The sequence below is a fragment of the Ananas comosus genome, unplaced genomic scaffold (genome assembly GCF_001540865.1).
Source record: "Ananas comosus cultivar F153 unplaced genomic scaffold, ASM154086v1, whole genome shotgun sequence".
In the NCBI taxonomy this organism is placed as follows: Eukaryota; Viridiplantae; Streptophyta; class Magnoliopsida; order Poales; family Bromeliaceae; genus Ananas; species Ananas comosus.
In genome coordinates, this window is record NW_017893574.1 from 40302 (window position 1) to 55107 (window position 14806).

The 14806-nt window shown below is 45.4% G+C and overlaps 1 long non-coding RNA gene across 1 annotated transcript; it reads right to left on the bottom strand.

Annotated features, from left to right (window-relative positions):
- Positions 1 to 4860: 4860 nt before the first annotated feature.
- Positions 4861 to 8941, bottom strand: LOC109706349. The gene is made up of 5 exons (XR_002215174.1): positions 8860 to 8941; positions 6237 to 6303; positions 6071 to 6139; positions 5890 to 5954; positions 4861 to 4877 (listed from the first exon to the last, which is right to left on the bottom strand). It is a non-coding gene; the product is annotated as an uncharacterized LOC109706349 (long non-coding RNA).
- Positions 8942 to 14806: the final 5865 nt, after the last annotated feature.

Here is a 14806-nt window from a genome sequence, read left to right on the forward strand (position 1 = left end):
TGGATGGGATTACCTAGCTTAATTTCTTTTTGTTCGAGTCCTACTCAGGGACGTTTTCTAGGCTCGTTTCTAGTGACGCCTAGTACTACCACCACTAAAAGTTCACCTACTAGTCCCTAACTATTTTAAGCCGCTATCCGAAACACACGGTCGTCTAAGTCTATAATTTCTCCTCTAAGATTGACTTCGTGTAGCCCGTGGCATATGAAATGTGGGGCCCTCATGTTTTTACATATTTCTAGACTTTAACTGAATGACCACCGGACCTTACTTTTTCTTTCAACGACTAAAACACCGGTCTACGAATTGGACAGTCGTCCAATTCCGATTTGTAGCTGAAGGACGTCCCTTTGATGTTTCAAATGGGTATGGTCACACCTTCACCCTCTCCTAATGATACCTAAAATAACAACCTAATGGAGCGAGAGTTCGTCCAATACTACGTTAAACCCATTAACACCTATCTAACTGATTTAGGCGGGTGAAGTAAGGTTAAGTATGTCACACCAGCCCCCTTTCTGAGCGTGTTCACATAGAACTACTTTAACACGCTAATGTGCCTCAAGGACAAAGATAACAAAGTCTAGCTCTGTGGGCTAAACAGAGTGTAAAGACCTTCTTTAACACACTAATGGATCGTTACAGATCTGTAACGATCCCCGTACGATCAACTAGTGGAACGATGAGCCCGATACCGGCTCCCACTACAGGGATACATATCTCTCTGGTGGTAACATGGATGAACAACATATGGGGTACTACATAGTCAACCCTATGGGAGAACCAACAACTCTAAAACCCTAACAATGATGCACTACTAATGACATAAGTCGCCAAGGCGTGTCAGGAGCTACAACTTCCAAATTCAACTGCTCCATTTCCTTTACCAACAATGGTTGCATGGTTATCGCCATCGCCAAATTTTCCGTCGATTTTCGACTTAAAGCATCTGTTACGTACAACAGTAGCTTTTCCTGGATGATAAAGGATAGTCAAATCATAATCCTTGAGCAACTCCAACCATCTACGTTGTCGCAAGTTTAATTCCTTCTGAGTAAACAGATACTTTAAGCTTTTATGATCTGTATAAACTTCGCAACGCTCGCCGTAGAGGTAGTGGCGCCAAAGCTTTAAAGCAAATACCACAGTTGCTAACTCCAAATCATATGTAGGGTAGTTCTTTTCATAATCTTTCAATTGACGAGATGCATAAGCAATTACTCTACCATTCTGCATTAGAACACACCCTAATCCATTCAGCGACGCATCACTGTAAATTACGTAATCCATTCCAGTAACGGGCAGTGCTAGAATCGAGGCGGTAGTCAACCGTTCCTTTAGCTCTTGAAAGCTTCTTTCGCAGGCTTCATTCCACAGAAACTTAGCCCCTTTATGTGTCAGTCGGGTAAGTGATGTAGACATCTTTGCAAATCCCTCTACAAATCTTCGATAGTATCCTGCCGAACCAAGGAAACTTCGAATTTCTGTAACACTGGTCGGCCTAGGCCAATCTTTAATCGCTTCAATTTTCTTGGGATCCACAGCTATCCCAGCCTCTGAAATGACATGGCCCAGAAATGCTACTTCTCGAAGCCAAAATTCACATTTCTTTAACTTTGCAAACAATTTCTTTTCGCGAAGTACTTGCAACACCGTTCTCAAATGACTTTCATGCTCCTCGTCACTTCGAGAGTAGATCAGAATATCGTCGATAAACACGACCACAAATCTATCCAGATAGGGCTTAAAGACACGGTTCATTAAATCCATAAAGGCTGCTGGGGCATTTGTTAATCCAAATGGCATAACTGTAAATTCATAATGCCCATACCGTGCCCTAAAAGCAGTCTTGGAGACATCTTCTGGTTTAATCTTAAGCTGATGATAACCTGATTGCAAATCAATCTTGGAATATACCTTCGATCCTTGCAACTGATCGAATAAATCATCAATTCTGGGTAATGGATATTTATTCTTGATTGTGACTTTGTTGATTTCTCGATAATCCACGCACAATCGAAGAGATCCATCATTCTTCTTAACAAATAACACCGGTGCTCCCCAAGGTGACACACTCGGTCGAATGAATCCTTTATCTAAAAGATCTTGTAACTGTGCCTTCAGCTCTTTCAATTCAACGGGTGCCATCCTATAGGGTGCTTTCGAGATAGGAGTTGTCCCAGGGGCAAGATCAATCACAAACTCCGAACTCCCGCACAACTGGGATATTATCAATCTTGATGGCTTCACCACCACTCACAGAAATACTAGCCAAATAGGCTACACAACCTCTCCGAATCAACTGTCGGGCTCGCGAAGAGCTAATAGTCATTGCGAACAATGAACTCTGACACCCTTTATAAACAAACTCCTGCTGACCTGGTTCCCTAAAGGTCACCGTCCTGTTCGTGCAATCTATGGTGGCATAATACCGTGTCAACCAATCCATACTCAATACTACATCAAACTCACCTAGTTTGTGTAGTGCTAATAAATCCACTGGCATAATCCAGTCGCTTACCCTAACTGGGCAGCGAGGGAAAAACTCACAAACATCAAGGGTATGGTCAGGTACAATCACTCATCCAAGATGCAAAGTAGGTACTACCTGAATGCTATGCAACTCGGCGAACTGCCGATCAATAAAAGAATGCGAAGCACCAGTATCAAATAATGCACGAACATGAATATCATAAAGCATAATGATACCTGCTACGACCTCCTCTGATGCTGCGGCGCCCTCAGTCTGGGCGGCATACATGCGCCCACTCGAACCCTGTCGAGAACTCTCAGACTGCCACTGTCCCGGTGGTCGTCTGTAGTGCGAGGGTGCTGACGGGGTCCCCTGGCTCGGAGCTGAAGATGCAGGGGCTGATGCCGATGAGGGTGTAGGTGAAGAACCTCTCGGGCACTCTGAACGAAAGTGGCCCTCCTGACCACAAAGGAAGCACCTGCCTCCACGTTGTGGACACTGTAGTGGAAAGTGAGGCCCACCACAAATGACACAACGTGGTTGTCGACGACACTCGGGTGCTCCACGGGGTGCTGAAGAACCTCGACCTCTCGACTGGCCCGGCTGGCCCCTCGGATACTTTGGCGGTCTCCTGAAGGGTTGCTGACCACTGCTCTCAGCTGCTGGCCTCTTCCCTTTGCTCCGATCCACAATATCTCTTTCTTTCATAATCTCTGCCCCCTTTTCCACAATCAAGGCCCGGTTCACTACATCCCTGTAAGTAGAGAGGTTTGACGTCTGGACCAATCTGAAATCGCAGGTCGCAAACCCACCTCAAATATGCGAGCCTTGTCCTCATCATCTCGAACCATAAAAGTAACACAGTGCAGCAATCGGGAAAACTCTCGCTCATACTCCGCTACTCTCCTGTCCCCCTGCCTCAGGTTTCTCAGGTCCCTTTCCATTTGCCTCTTTATACTCTGGGGAAAGTAGGTCGTCAACAGTAAGTCCTTGAACCTGTTCCATGTGATAGCGAATAAATCAGTACGGGGATCCTCACGAATGTCCACCCACTACCTGTAAGCCTCGCCGTCAAGGTGGTGCGTCGGAAACCAAACTCGATATCGCTCCTCGACGAATGTATCATAGAATAGCTTCTCCATGTGCATTAGCCATTTCTTGACCACCCAGTGATCTGCTTTCTCCCCGTCAAAGATACGAGGGGTGCAACGACGGAACTCATTCAATTGTTCCATCATCTGCTCTCGCTCCTCAGCCCCCACCATCTCGGGTAACACTGTCCCTGATGCTGCTACAGGTACTGGTGGCGGTACTACTGTCTCCTGTCAGGTCTCGGCCCTCGGAGCTACTGGGGGTGTGTCAAGTACAGGTGACTGTGCTCTCACTGTCGCATCCCTGTCCGGTACTGTAGGTATAGGATCCGGAATGTCCTTGTCAGTCGTCTGCCGTAGTAGTAAATTCTCTAACCTCTTCATCCTGTCCTCCTGTCGACGTGCGGCATCCATCTGCTGTCGCGTGGCCGCAGCCTGCTGAGCAACCAAATCTGTCAGCTTCGCGAGCTGATCCTGCAACTCATGGATCCCACTAGATCCCGAAGTAACCGAAGTTCCCACTTCCTCTGCATCCGCCGCCTCAGCTGCCCCGGCGGCTTGCGAACGAGTCAAAGGCATCTTGAGCTGCAGCACCAAACAAATATAGATTAATAAAACCTATACTACTGAACCCTCATTGAGGATAAAAACCAACTAATCAAGCGAAAGTAATGAAATGTAACGCGTACTAACTTCCAATGTCACGTTGTCGGCCGCCAACGTGACCTTCTGCAAAGTTAGTAATTGCACATTCCGATCAAACCCCTACTATTCGGAGTTTATAAATACCCAATCCAAGTACTTTCACTAACAACAACCTCGACTAGACCTCGTCTCTCACGAGCCTATTCTTATAGTCCAACCAGCCTAAGGTTTATTAGGTCTACTAAGACTCAACCCTAGGCTCTGATACCACCATAATCTGTCACGCCCGGGTATCAGCGGAAGCATATCCGGTACGTGCACAGACCCGCCATACACCTGCAGTATATAAGGCGTCTACAAGAAACAAGTCGATAGGAGTACAAGCATAAAATAACTCTATCCAGATATCAGAGCATAGAAAAAGTCACAAGGACTAACAACAATAGAACAAAGAGTAACAATCCCAAAATCTCAACAACCAAGAGGGTATCCCAACTGATACATCATGGGGTATACAACAAGTAGGTACAATGGTGGTCTCTCTATACATAGGGACATCACCCTCGGCCATAGCCCGAGTAGCAAGGTGATCAACTAGCATGCCCCTAGCAATGTCTAGCTAGATGCAACTCCCTTGCCACGATCCCTAGCCTTTCCTGTAGATGGCTCTGTAAAAAATAGCAACAAAAAGGGCGTGAGAACTATAAACAATAGTTCCCAGTGGGTAAGCCGCCAGCCTCGGCGAATTACACCACTGGGCTCATGATGTACTAAATGAGAACAAAAATAATAATTGCATGATAATAAGCATGATATTAAGCATATAGTCAACATGTAGTAACTTTCTACAGTAATGAATCATTTGCATAAGAGAGATATCGCAACTTTTATAATCATGAACATAAACATGAATATATGCATGAATGTGAAGTGACTACTGTACACTTTTACTAGTAATCATTCATTACCGTCCTTTGTCATTTAGTACTTTCACCTCAATAGAATTTTCCTTTCATTCATCAGGACCTACCCCAGGTAGTCCGGCTTGCACCGTGCCTAATGGCCCCGTGGTAGTATACACTCCCCATGGCAATCCACTTCGGCACCCAATCCCGCACGGGCGAGCAACTGTCGCGTAGGCCAACTCCGGAGTGCCGGCTTGTAGGGAGCTACCCTCACAAGCATGTGCGAATGAGCACAATGGCAAGCAAGCAAAATTCATAGTCCAACATATTTCAAACATCATGGTATAGTATGCTATGTTTTACTCTCGATCTATTGATCGGAATTCTCAATATAAAGAATGTAGACAATAACTAGCATCCACTAGGTTAGTAAGCATGCAAGGATAATGCTAATTTACATATGGCATTAGGATCTTTCACTATCATGGCACTATCAATCAAGGCACAAGTATGTCATTGTTGTCTACTTTACAAACAATAAAGTCAACGAATGTCATTGTCCTCTACTTTATAGGAACATAATAAACTTATCTCTCGGTTGTTCTACTGAACGAAACAAGAATACCTCTATTCATAAATGTTCCCTACTTTATAGAGATTCTATTTCAATCATATGGCAGTTCTATATTAACCACAATTGTGCACACTTATATGGATTCTATAATACATATAGAACATAGGGGAGCTTCACTTGCTCTGGTTAGATCAAACCCACCTATTTCTAAGCTCCAAACAGTCCAAAGGAAGTCCCAAATTCGGCTCAACGAAGCCCCACTGCTGCTGAAAACAAGGTACGAGAGTCGAGTCAATACTATAACCGAAATATCCAATTTCGGTACAATTCGCACTTAAAGCAAAGTAGGAATTTAATTCCCTGTTTAGGGCTAGTTTGATACCTCAAATTATGCTTCCAAAAGGCCCTCCACTGCCAACCAAAGTCGGTCCAAGGGTCAAATGCCCTCTCGCTGCGAACAAAACCGAAACGGCGTCAAGATGCTTGTATATAAGCTATATTAGTCGAAATCTAGAAATTTCAGTTTTCTAGCTGAACTTCTTGCTCACCTCAAAGTAGAACACTTTCTAAACCAGCCTCCCAGGTCACCAAATAAGCTTCATGTGGTTCGGAAACCTGCTGCTGTAAGGAAGTGAATTCTCGAAATATGAGGATTGTACTTCATCCAGGATCGACTGATTGTCGAAAGTAAACCCTTTGGGGGAGTCGAGAATGTCCAAAGCACAAAGAGTGCCTTGGAGTTGAGTCCGCGAGAGCAAATGAGGCAAATGGCATCATTGGGCAGAAGTTGCTCTCGGGGACCGGTCTCTGCAGGTGAGAGACCGGTTCCCTCGGCTGGGTGTTGCGGGGTTGCGTGATGCAACCGGTCCCTGGTGGTGAGGGACCGGTTCCCGAACGTGGCCCCAGCGTGAGATGCCAAAAATTGGCTAAGTCCTGAAAATCAAGCTCTCGGGGACCGGTCTCTCAGGTGAGGACCGGTCTCCCGAGGACCGGTCTCCCGGGAAGAGACCGGTTCCCGAACGCGTGCGCCCGAGGGAAGCTCTCGGGGACCGGTCCCAAGTCGGGGAGACCGGTCCCTCCGCGCGAAAACTGCCCAGTAAGGGCAGTGCACAGGGGTGAAAGTTGCAGGGACTTTTGTTGGCAAAATGGCATTTATTTGAGTGGCTGAGCCCTCTCTCCCTCACACTCTCTCATTTCACCTCTCATCTCACTCTCATTTCCTCTTGCCTCTTCTATCTCTAGAAAGGAAAGAAGAGAAAAGAACAAGAAGGAGAGGAAGAAAAGAAAAAAGGGAAGATAAGGAAGAGAAGAAAAGACGATCAAGAGGAAGGCTTTGAGCCACCTCCATCCCCTCTCCTCTTACCATTGGAGTAGCTCTTGAGTAACTACTAAACCCTACTGCTTCTAGAACTAGTTTTATGGGTTATGCCTTGGAATGGTCAAATGGACCCTAAGCAACTGTCTAATATGATCAATCCCCAAGAATCTAGGGATTATGGGTGGTTTGCAATGCAAATCTAGGGTTCCAAAATGGGGTTTTTGTAAAGTATGAGATGATCCATCATTGAAGCATTGAAAAAACCTAATTGATAGGTCTCAAAAACGTCGGGGTGAGTCGATTTTGGCATTACGCGAACCGAACGTGAAGTCTCGGGCAATCGTTGGGTAGTGTTGATTCGGCGCGGAAAGCAAAGCCTTTTTGCGAAACTCCCGCGAAAAGAATTTCCCAAAGCCATTAACATTGATAGAAAAAAAGTGGGGCTGGTCATCCGACAACAAATTCGAACCCTTTCCTATTCTTAACGAATTAAGCATTAATCTCACATCTCTTACATGTTCATTAGGATTGATAGTAGCTCCAAATATCTAAATAATAACCTAAAGTGTTACTGGAACAAATGGTAACTAAGATATAGGATTGGAACGCTGGATCCTATGATGCTAGAGATAGAGATGAACCAAAATTGAGACATAAAGAAACGAGTGTTATGTCGGGAAAGAAAATCAAACTAGGACCATCTCCAAACATGAATGAAACGATGGCATTAACTATGTAATAAACACAGAGGTCGATGGACCAGGGAACACTCACTCTCTAGAAAATGCCTTGTGAACAAATGAATTAAACTAAAATCATTGCAGAAGTCGGAAACCTAATGATTCCGCGATACTCGGCCTGTCGATTGGTTATGACTTCTAGTTGAAGAGTGGTCCTCACTGGGCTATGTATACCACACAACCATACCAATCCCACATGCAAGAGGGGAATTGTCGTCGGAAGGAGTACTCCGGCAGTTCGCGTGACTAGGAAACGCAAAAAAAGAGTCGCCAGACGTACCCGCTGGGGCACCTTGGAGCTCCCAAATAAACCCAACCACTTTGGATAATCATATAGGCAACGCCACCAGATTGGGTAAGATGAAATAAGCTAAGGTTATAAAGTCATTGAGCATACTAAAACATTAAAACGAGACTTATTATATACAAGATAGAAACATAGTTTTCCTACTATAGCATTTACAGCTTTCAGATACATATCTATCTATCTATCTGTTGTTACTTGTGCCCACTTGGACCTAGTGGGGAGATCGGCAGGGTCGGCGGCCGAGCCCACTGGGAACTATGGAAGATAGTTCTCACCCCACTCTATTTCCAGTGGTAGGTTCAGGGCTGCAGAGAGAGGACCGCGGCAAGGGCGTCGCGCCCGACCAGTGAGACCGTGGTAGTATAGTAGCTTTCCTTTTGCATTAGTCACCTATGTATTGAGAGAGATTCTTGTAGGTGAGGTTGGAGAGCTATGTATTTTGGATGAAAAATGATGTAATGAATGTAACTAATGTAATAGTTAGTAAAGTACTATCTTCATTTCACTCGTATATCTTGTGGATTACTTGCTCTTCTCGTTGTTGGCACTGTTGGTGCCCTTGCTGAATGTGTATGTTTAGAATTTAAAATCCTGGGTAAATTCCTATACACATTCCTGTGCTTGAGCCTTGGGCGGACAGAGGAGGTGCTGTCCGTTCGGCGGTCTGTCGCCGCGGCCGAATCGTGCCAAATGGGTAGTGGTTTCGGAGCGGGGCGTGACAGCTGCGAAGGTACAATTCCCAAACTGCATCAATTACCCGATTAAGTTTCATTTAGGTCCAAAATAGCTTCACAACGACCAATTACCTTATCCAAGTGTCAAAGCAGCTTATCCCTGGTGTAAAGTGAATAATTCACAGCTAATTAGGTCACCTTGAGCTGCTGAAATCCACCACCAACTCTGCTGGGAGTAACAAAACCATAACAACTCAAAATCCACTACTTAACTTTCGATTAACGAAGGGTTTAAGCGATTTACCTTTCTATAGCTGCGACCAAGCTTTCATGAGGTTAAGATCACAGAAAAATCAGTATAAATCCTCCCTCCCACGTTCCAAAGACTTCCCCCAAGTCTTCCAACCAGCGAGTAACGAGCTCGGCTCGAAATCGGCGCGAAACGGTGAATTTCCCTTAGAGAGAGAAAAACCCTAGAGAGAGGAAGTAAGGATGGTGTAAGAACCTTGCTCTGAGCTCACAAGGCCTTCCAGCAACTTCAGGGTCGACCAAATATCTCAGGGGATAAGATCATAAGCCAAAAAGACCAAACAATCCCTGCTGCCACGCAGCTGCTGCTGCTGCTGCTTGCTGTACCGGTACAGCATTATTCCTGTACCGGTACACAATGCAAAAATCTGCCCAATGCACTGAAGTAATGCACTTTCCTATCTCCGGCAATCCGATCACTCTCTAACTTGTCCAAGAACTTATCCAAACCTTTTAGAACCTGTTGGATAGTTCCACAACTGATGCCACACACTCGAACTCCGCAATTTGCAAAAGTTCAGTGTATTACAATTTGGAAGAAAATGTAATGTAATAATGCTAAATGTGATGTAAAAATGAATCTAATGGGAATGCTTGTAATAACATAGGATGCGTTATGTTGTTTGATACCTTCCTTATGCAATCTTGCTTGAATACTGTTCCTGGTTGGAACTTCTTGTACTTGTATTGATTGCGAAGCCTAGGACGTACAGGGGAGACTCTGTTCGTTCGGCGGTCTGTCGGCGGCGCCGCGACCTCGGCCAAATAGGCGGGTGGTCGCGGGTCGTGACAGATAATAGTGGTATCAGAGCATAAAGTAGAGAATGGGAAATGGTTTAGATGGACCTAGGAGACCCTAGGATAGTAAACCATAGGAGAATAAGGCTCGTGAGAGACGAGGACTTGTGACTTATGGCGAAAGATTGATCAATTGGGTCAGGTTAGTAAACCTCTAAAACGGATGTTAGAGGTAGACTCGAGGTGTGGTTTATTCTCAACCGAGGGTGTTCATGTTGGGTATACACAATATGAAACCGAGTGATGAGAATAGGCACCCTTGCATGACTTTCGCCCGATTCTAGTTGGTGTCAGTTGTTTCGCGCTCGACCTTGAGGGTCGAGAATCGACCGAGTTGTCGTGTCTTAGGAAGCGATAGCACCACGTAGGCGATCTTAATCTAGGTCGGCGCGGGATGGGACGAGTGATGTCCCTAAGCAATCCAAAATGAGCGGAGACTTGGGACTTCGCGAGTGATTGGCCACTCTCGTGTGAGTGGCAGGGTAATGCCTCAGCGGAGACCTTGGCCAGACGTGGTCGAGGTTGTTCACGTAAGGAAGTGAATTCTCGAAATTCAAGAGTTGTGCTTCGTCCAGGATTGACTCTTTGTCGAGTGAGTATCCTTCGGAAAAGCTAAAGATATCCAAAACACAAAAAGTGCATTGGTAACGTGTCCGCGAGAGCAAATTTGCAAAAATCTAGACTTAGCAGATTTTGCTCTCGGGGACCGGTCCCTGGAAGGGAGGACCGGTCCCCGTAGCTGATGGTTGCGGGGGAGGCTGATGCAACCGGTCCCTAGCTGAGGGGACCGGTCCCCGTATGCGACACCAGCGAGAGAAGGGCAAAGAAAGGCTAAGTCCTGAAAATTCAGCTCTCAGAGACCGGTCTCTCAGGAAGGACCGGTCGCCCAGGGACCGGTCTCTCGGGTGGGGACCGGTTCCCGTACGCGAAAGGTCCCCAGGCCGCGGGGAGGGCTCTCGGGGACCGGTCTCCCCAACGAGGGACCGGTCCATCTGGGCGCAGAATGCCCAGTGAGGGCTGTGCACAAGGATGAAAGTTGAGGGGCTTATTTGCATTTATGCAACACGTGGGGCTATGTGAGGAGTATGAGAGCTCTTTTCTCTCATTTCTCACCCACACACCCTCTCATATCTCTCTTTTTCTCTCTAGAAGACAAAAAGAGGAAGAAGAAAGGAAAGAAAAGAAAGAGAAGGAGAAGGAGGTCTTCCTCATCTTCTTCATCTTCTCCTTGGTTGGAGCTTCTTGGAGAGGTAAGCTTCTAAGCTCTCTCTCATGGTGGATTTCTAGAGATAGGTTTGATTGCTCTCGAAATGGAGTTTTGTGTTATCTGAGGGCGTAGTACCTGCCAGTACAGGTATAGAGCCAGATGGCACTAGCGAAGTGCTAGAAGTAATCTATGGCGAGAAGTGAGACTCGCGGTAGAGATAGAAGTGGCGAAACGACTCTCAGAGCAATATGAGTAGTAAATTGCGAGAGTTGAGCCATGATGCTTATGAGAACACCCGAGTAGTCCGAAAATTTCGGATGTCATTCCGATAGATCGAACAGTGAAACTGGCAACGCTGTTGAGAGAACGGTCGATTAGTGGCCAAGTTTGAGCACGTGGGCCTAGTAGTACCTCAAGGTGAGGTAGGCGGTTGCGCTCGTGCTGCCGGTGTGCATAGGCAAGATAGCCTAATGCTGGACTTCGTGTGGAACGTTGTAGAGGCGTAGAGCGCTCGAGTGTAGATACCCGTAGAGTGCGGATATGGATTCAGCCGGGAGAGTGAGTTGGCAGTAGCACTCAGCATTGCTAAGTGTGAAGTGGGCCATGGATCACTCGTCGGGCTGGTGGCTTGCACTAGGTGCTTAGGAGCCGATAGTGTATTTATAGGTCGATAGAGTATGTCGTGTGGGACGACGATGGCGGGTAGTGCTTGGGGACGACCCGTGCCTGGACCAATTGTGGACTGTGGAGTCTAGGCCCTTTGGGCAGGCGCAGTCAGCTGTGAGAGACAGCGACCCGGTACCTACGGGTAGGGCAGAGATTCGGTTAGGATGGTAGTCCGAGCTTAGACCCGGGAGCGTGGAATGCCACGTGTTGGATCATGAGATTGAGGATACACCGAGTGTGTAGTGACCCAACCCGAGGATTTGAGGTGGTTTGGGGTCACGGTTGCTCCTGGTTGGAGTGTGTGCGAATTCTCCAATGAGAATCTCGCCCGGTTATGATTGGGTCTACGCTGGTGAGCGAGGGACGCTATGCGTAGTTGTAAGAGGTTTAGGCAGTAGACCTACGTAGAACGGGTGACCGTTCGTCCACCGATGGAAACCGACGTAATCGGTTTAGTCGATAACTCTATTAGTGAGTTTGGCTTAGATTCACGAACGGAGGGTTCGTGTGGATTTGTCGCAAGAGCGAAGTAGAGTTGGTCGTGGCTTATGATATCAAGGGCGAAGTGCTCTTGTGCTACATTGAGATGTGGATAGCCACGTAGGAATTGGAGCTTCAGGACAATGCTCTTTTGTGGATTGAGATTGGAGATGTGCCGGAGTGGGCCATCTCGTGATAGAGCAAGGATCCGGTTGTGATGAACCACTCGCGATTGGTCGAGTCACCAACGATATTGCTTCTAAGCAATGTAGGTGATCGAATCGGAGTGAAATTTTCCGATTGGGTGTATAATGCAAGAGTAGTTCTTTGCATGGTGGTAATGCACTTTTGGGTTTACGCATGGCAAATGTGAGTGAGATTGGCCTCACATCTTCCATAGTGAACCTTTGGATAGTTCCGATGAGTGAAAGGCCACTCCGAGATGCAAAAGTGCATTGGAACCCTCGACTATTTAATAAGTTGAGTTGGGGTATGAATTGGAATTGAAGTGAGATAGTTTCGAGGACGAAACTCTTTTAAGGAGGGGAGGATGTAAGGTACCGGACTTCTAAAATTATGAAGTTACGGCGTACATTTAGTTGGAAAGCCATTTGAATGGTCCGGTAAGGTTGCGGTGGAATGTAATATACCGGATTTTAAATATAAAAATAAAAATAAATAAAAATAGTGTGAGATACTATTTTTATTGGATTTAGAGGAGTAAAACATAAGTCAGAAGTGACTTGTGCTGAAATCAGAATGAAAACAGAAGATCTAGAATTTTCTGTTGGAGACGGGACAGAAAAATAAGCAGAAAATATACAGTCTCAGAAAATTATGAAAATTGGCGAAGATGTTAGAAATATTTTTATGAGGCTAGATTTAGAGTTTCATATTTTTCTGACACCTGTAGAGTGAGAAATAAAATCCGAGGGTTATCTGATAAAGATTACAGTTCGGCACAGTTTTCGGTGACCAAATGGGGTCGAAACTGAAAACTTAAAATATATTCTTACTCAGTACATAAAACCGAACATGACTGTGAAGTTTGAGCTCAAACGGATGTTCAGGGAGTTCCGGCGAAAGATATCAGATTTCGAACTGCCCGGGAGTGAATAGTGTTGTGGTGTTGACTAAAGAGGAGTGTTGGCTCCTTTTGTTCTCCTTCAGCCGCACACACACCACACACACACACGCGCGCATGGAGGGGGAGGGAAACCCTCCCTTCTCTCTCTAGAGATCTCTCTCATCTCTCTAAATCTCTCTCTAAAAATTGGAGGGTTGGTGGAGATGATGCTTGCGAACGCATTGGGAGCGACGGATCGAGCTTTTGCGCGGCCGTTGGAGCGGCGTGTTCTCGTCGTGGCGTTCACATTGAGGTAAGCTTTTGGGATTTGGCTTAATCCTTAATGCTTAGTGTTCTAATAGCCTCTAATGAGTATTCTAAACATGTTTGCTCCATTTGATTTGGATTATTTAGACGTTAATTGCATGTTAGGGCTCCGAATGGGGTTTTGTAAAATATGGGGGTTTGATCTAATTTGACTCTTCGTAAACCTAATTGCTAGGTAAACGAACGCGTTGGCGAAGTCGGTTCGGCGATTCGTCGATCCGTTGTAAAGTTATTAAAGAAACAGACGTTTAGGCTTCGTTTCCGCCTGGAGGGCCGAGGCGACATCGTAAACCCACGAAAACGGATTTGAAGCACCGTGGCACATAACCGAAGACCTTTAATTTTCAGATCGTGAATTAGAGGCCGTTCGGGTGGTCGCGCATCAATCATTTTTAAAAATTATCTATTTACCGAATGCATTAACATAACGGACACTTACTAGATTTAGCTCGCAAAGTATACAAAGATTAGCATTGTAACGAAAGAAAGGAGTCTAGCAAACAGATTACAGAGTGATAAAAAAAGTACAGATCCTCTAGTCAGCACTGAGAGGATTTAAATGCTAGAAGAGTGCATGAGATGCTAAGTATATATTACTTTGGATGATGATTATATGTATATTGGCATATTATGTTATGCTAGTAATATATGTGCATGATGACATATTGTGAGTTAACATATTGTGGATTATGTTAAATAGAAACATATACATGATAACATATATTGCATATGATAGAAGAATTATGCATGTTGCCATATTATGGAACATAGTAGATGAATTATGCATGTTGAACTTGGTCGATTAGAGAAATTGACTTTGGAAAAACAAGAACATATCGAGTGGCATTAATGTAGTGTATTTGACACTAGAGGTTTGGAAACCTAGGGATAGGTGAATCTTTTAGAAAGTGCCTTGTGGATAAAGAACTTAACTTAGTAAACCTAAGTACCCTCACATGGAGAGGTTGTCGATGAGTTATTGAGATATTGACTCTAGTTGTAGAGCATCCTCACTTGGAGAGGATTGATTGGGTTGTTGACTCCAGTTGTAGAGCATCCTCATTTGGAGAGGATTCGATTGGGTTATTGACTCTAATTGTAGAGCCTCCTCACTTGGAGAGGATTGGATTGGGTGTTGACCCTAGTTACAGTGTATCCTCACTTGGAGAGGATAGATCTAGCTCACAGTCTGCGTTTAGGGTGGTATAGCCATCCAATCCCCACAT